The following is a 5,852-nucleotide window of genomic DNA, read 5'->3' on the forward strand; positions in this document are numbered from 1 at the left end:
GAAGACTTTTATGCAACTACGTGTAAACAACATTATATACCCTATTTTTATCATCATGCACTCCTCCATACAATCCTCATGCCAAGTGGAAGAAATTAATGTTCCAACAGTTTGATTGCATAACATGAAATTGATGCAACCTTTACTTTATAACCCATGACTCCATAGAAAACACTATGCTAGAAGAAGATACATCTCTACCATTTGCTTATAAACTCTCTCTTATTATAAGAACCGAATGAAATGCTCAAGAGGATGTGTTAATTGAGTTGATATAACCCTTTCCTTTAGGGCCCGTGGTTCTAATAAAAATAAACATACGGTACTCATTGAACATCATCTGTCTGTACTTCACAGGATTCGAACCCTCAATCGGCTCCTTGGCAGGCCCAACTTCCTTGTCTCCATTTGGATTACAGAATATCACTACTAACATACGTTCCTTGTTATCGTTCACAATGCCATTTGTTAATATCTGCAGAAAAGAAATGATGAATGGATTGTATAAGCACCAAGAATCTACATGCTGTTGAAATGAATTCTTGAAAAATAATGGTCATGAAATACCCACCTCAATCTGATCACAAAGGTTTATAATGAGAGCACGAGGAAGAGGATGGATATGAACCCAATAATCTCCTTTCCTAACCTGAAGACCAGAAACATCATTTTGAAGAAGAATGGTGATGCCACCTGGTTCTGAGTGAGGGGAGATGCCAAATGTGACGTCTAGTTGTGGGCAAACTGGATAGTAGTTCACCTTCACACTTATTCTCATTTCTTCTTCCCCTCCAAAAGCTTCTTCAAGATATTTGGCATGAAGACCCATATTTTCAGAGAACACAGATAGAAGAGTTCTGCGCACTTTGGCAGCTTCATTGCAGTATTCTTTCATTGTAGTCCTGCAATCATATTACCAGTGCGATGGTGTGAAAAGAGAGTTGATTTCGTGTAGACGAGTATCACAATATGATACTTGTAGAGCATAGATCATAATGTGACACTTTTTCTTTCTTTTTTAATGTTCTTGGTTTGGTTTAATCATAGTAAGAGAGTAGATTTCTACAGTTTATAATTGATAATCTTTGATAGTACCGACTTTTTAATTACACTCGAAAATTTATCATCAATATGAGAATAAGAGAGCTGCAGGAGTGAAGTCATTATTGTGAATCACTCTAACATCCTGCAGAGCTCTTTTATAAAATGTCCAAAATATTGATCTAAACAATCATCCCAGACAAAATAATACATGAACAAACCAGATGATAGAATATGATAGACAAAGCTAGTATTCCATTCAAATCAAATCTATGTTCCCTCAGTTAGGTCTATATATAATCATTCGTATGCTTCAAAAGGAAAAAAATTGTATAAAATATCCAGTCATATGTTAAGGTTGTTCAGTTGGAAAACGCTGCAAGATAATAATTTAGTCAGATCTGATTCTTTTAAGAAATAGGAAAATATTTTACGCTGAGGTGTATCGAAAATTTTAGGGTTAGTGATCAGGCGCGCTCATGCAATAGACACCCATTATATTTAGCAAAACAAAGAAAATTCCAGCAGATGTGTTGCCTGAGCCAGATTCATGTAACCCATCTCCACTTCATTCAACAAACAGCACCCACGGATTAGAAACATCAAAGCATTACAAAAAGAGGATATACTGCATAGACCATTTCATTCTGCATGTCTTTATAGTTATTTGCATAAACATGATGGTTAATCACTTGACATGATGCAATATTGATATTAAGTTCCTGCCATAAACTATCAATCCCACATGATTAGACAGTATATGAATCTATATCTTTCTCTCTCTCACAAATAACTATTATATTCTTATTCACCATCAATCCTATATGATTAGTCACTATAAGACGAGCCATATCTCACTTTCACGTATGTACAGAAAAGACTTTCAAGTGGTTTAGAAGGCCACTTATGTTCCTCCCTTGTAGAAGCCGGCAGGATATGATGATAGTAATAGTCTCCCCAATCAAGAACAGATCCCTTTTGAACACCAATCCTACTCCCATAGCCAACATAAGTATTTGGATCATTGGCATACTTCTGCAAAGGGACACATCACTCCCACCATTTAGAAGCTCAGAGAACTCATTCCATGGTTGATCAATTGGAAGAATGCCAACTTATTGCATGCATCAGAAATCTCCTCCATTATTTTTTCTCTCCACTCATCTTGAAGAACACACATGTCAATAAGAGGCATCTCTTCTTCAACCAACACATGCCCTGAATATGGTTACTCTTCCACATGCCTTACATATTTAGAAGGCAATCATTTTATGCCACTCTTTTCAATAAATTGGACTCTCTCTATTTCCTCAGGCCATTCAACCAAAGGAGGAAGAGGAACAGAAGAAGAAAATAGAGAAGAATCAGAGCTTGCCATCTTTGCCAAGAGAAACAAAACAAAAAACAATTGAGATTGTTTTGAGCATTTCTTCACACATCAAGCTTGCTTGTTTAAATACTTAGAGAAATACATTTCATTTTGCTAGCTTGCAAATGAAAAAACAATAACATTTTATGAGTTGAATGAGACAAAGATGAAAAGTGCTTAGATGCCACGTGGCTGTTCACCATGTGGAATCTTTCATGCACAGCCTACAATCTCCATGGTTTGTGTTTATTGCCTAATTCTCACGTGGGTTATTGCCTTATAGATCCTCGCTTACTCAACCGCTCCAATAGCTCACACAAGCGCAATTTATATTTATTTGATAAAGCTAATACTATTCTAATCATTTCACCTTTTTAAATTAATTTTAATCCAATATTTGGATCACTTGTAATATAGTATTCTTTTTAATATTCTTATAAATTTGATCTTTTCTATATTCTATATAGTTTTAAAATTGTTTATCCTTGTCTTGCATTTCATTTCTTATTTTCACATTATTTTTTTCAATTTGTTCTTAAATTTCACATCATTTGTTCTTTAGTTTATTTTAACACTAATTTTACAATTCACTCCATAACTCTTTTGATCTTAATGATGGATAATTGTCCATAACCACTGCCCCATAAAACAAGGCAAAGTTGACTACATTATAAACTTTTAATTTGCCTAGTCAAATTTTTTTACTACTATAAGATGCATTTTAAAATATTTTTTAAATTTCTAAATTTATAATATGCTCCAAATGATGTAAGACTTTTTTCTTTAAATTTTATGATGAGTGAATAGTTGGAAAGTCATAACAGCATGGGAATCTCCATTCCATTGAAGAATTGTATTATCCTCACATGTCTCTACTATTACACAACAATTTCTTTTTTACTATATCTACTCTCCCTACAAAACGACAGGCTAAGACATCATAATGTAACATGCCACATACATCCCATATAGCATACCATGGCATGATGATGATAGATTAGACAACAAAGTAAACTAATGGACATCATTGCCTTTTATCATGGCTACTTCTAGCTTGCATGTTGTGAATCTTAAAAAAGATCAAATAAAAGTGGAGCAAATCTAACTTTCATATTTTATATGCTTGGTAGTTAATGAAAATTGTATTTGGCAAACAAGGGAAAATCAAAGTAATTCCACCACACACTATGGTGTAGGCATTTTGAAGACATAGAGACCAATTCAACATGCTCCTTCCACATGTTTGAATAATATTTTACTATGGCCAACATTGTGTGTGCACGCTTTTTTGGAGGTGATCTAAGGAGTTGAAATCCCCTTCTAACCTACCTGAATCGACACTCAAAGAAAAAATACAAATGTAAAAATATAACAATAAAACAAATGAATTTTTTCTATTGGAGAGGTGTAATTTGGAGTTGTTTGTAGATGTCCATCAATCTTTTTATTATAGAGGTCTATTGTCTAGCTTTTTTATATCTTTTATGTGAATCCAACTAGTTGTGTAAAATGAAGGTATGTATATCTATCCAAATATACTTGCCACTTTTTCATTGTTGATAGGAAGTGCAAAGAGGGTTATTGGCTTGAGAAATAGGGGAAATCAAGGGACTTCAAAAAAGGGTTTTTTTTTTTTTTTTTTTGTAAATATTGTTGAAGGGTTTTGATGATTGTGTTAAAGCCACATCTTGTATTATTTGAACTCATAATAGCATGTTATTTTTAATGTCGAGGAGTTTTCCATAATTGTTACAAAACTTCATAATTTAATTATTATGGATTGTACATTACAAAAGATAATGGATCTCTATACTATTTCTAATGCCCATCATGTACAATTTTCCGTCATTCATGCTTTCCATTCACCATGAAATGAATAATAAATTATCAATTTTACACTATGGAGTAATGTGTTATATTTATATACATATACATATACATATACATACACACACATAAATCTAAATCTAAATGTGTGCGTGTGTGCGCGCGCGTGTGTGTGTGTGTAAAACGACACTATGCTACCTTAAAATTAGTGATAACTAGTAACATACTTTTTGAAATTATAAAAACCTCATAATAAATGTTAATGTATACCCCCTCTTTCTCTATATATGTTTATACACACACACACACACACACACACACACACACACACACACACACACACACACACACATAGATATATATAGACACACACAGACACAGTGTGTGTGTGTTAAAACTAACACTATGCTACCTTAAAAATAGTGATAACTAGGTACACATGTTTTAAAATTATACAAACCTAGCTATGAATGTTAATGTATACCGTTAAAGTTGTATAAAATAATAAAATATTAGTAATTATTTGACAACCTCTTCAAATTGACATGGGTTCTTTAGTTGTGATGCATAGATACATATCATGTTTGTAATGCTAGATTTTAAAAAGTTCAAATGGGAAGAAGAATTTATCAACTCGTGTGTAGGTTGTGTTGGTGTAAATAATTATTCACTATTTATACCTAAGTTTACTTAGGTTAATGCATTAATTTAATATTTATTTATTAGTCACCTAGGAGTATGTGCACTCTTGTGAGTTATCATGTTGACAACATAGGAGTTCGCACCTCATTTATGCACATGGTGTCTACAATATAGGAGTAAGCACTTTATTTCAACACATGGTGTCTACAACATCTCCACACATGGGACACCTTGTCATGCTTATCCTCTCATTGTTGCACATACATTCATGCACAATGGAGGACATGTGCTTAGTTGTCAAGCTTATCTCCTGGCACCTGCTAGAGACATTCTAGATACATCTTAGAGGCCTTTATATACATGCACTCTCAGTGTGTACAATCATCTAATCTAAACATAGTGATGTATTAGGACACGCTATGCTATATTGATCATACTCTTTTTTGGTCTATAGTTGTGTTTCTATTCGAGTTCTTTGATCTTGGGTGAATTTTCCCTAAGACAAATTCTTACATGGTATCAAAGCTTGGAGAATCTCTCTTCACATAGCCATTCGAGACCATTGTTGCTTCAACACCTCAGCCCAAATCTAGAGTACTGCAAAAATTTGGCTACCCTAGGCCATAGTCGATTGTGAGGCAATTTTTTTTTGCAAATTGGCACCCAGAGGTCCTGATTTGCAACTCAGATATGGTCTTTTTTTAGATCTAATTTTAATTTCTCTATATTTTCGTCACAATTTTATTGCAAATTTTCAAAATTTTCTTTTTTCCCTTGAGGCAGTAGAGATTTTTTTTTGTATAGGCACTAGGTAGTCACACCCCTGCCCTGCGCTTGTGTGGAATATTCTATAAATAATATTTTACACTAATGGTCACCTTACTTTTAGGGGGGGACTACCTTGTCTCCTTCTTCTTCTCTTTTATGGGGGGACTTTTTCCTCTTAAGGGGTTTTGTCCTTCTCCCACTTCTA

At 33.8% G+C, this 5,852-nt stretch overlaps 1 pseudogene; it reads right to left on the bottom strand.

Moving 5' to 3' along the window:
• Positions 1–247: 247 nt before the first annotated feature.
• LOC149540258 (jasmonate-induced oxygenase 3-like) lies at positions 248–2,419 on the bottom strand (annotated as a pseudogene).
• Between the last annotated feature and the right edge of the window lie 3,433 nt (positions 2,420–5,852).

Source organism: Cupressus sempervirens, chromosome 9 (genome assembly GCF_028749045.1).
Source record: "Cupressus sempervirens isolate cs-2001-9-10 chromosome 9, ASM2874904v1, whole genome shotgun sequence".
NCBI classification, from domain to species: domain Eukaryota; kingdom Viridiplantae; phylum Streptophyta; class Pinopsida; order Cupressales; family Cupressaceae; genus Cupressus; species Cupressus sempervirens.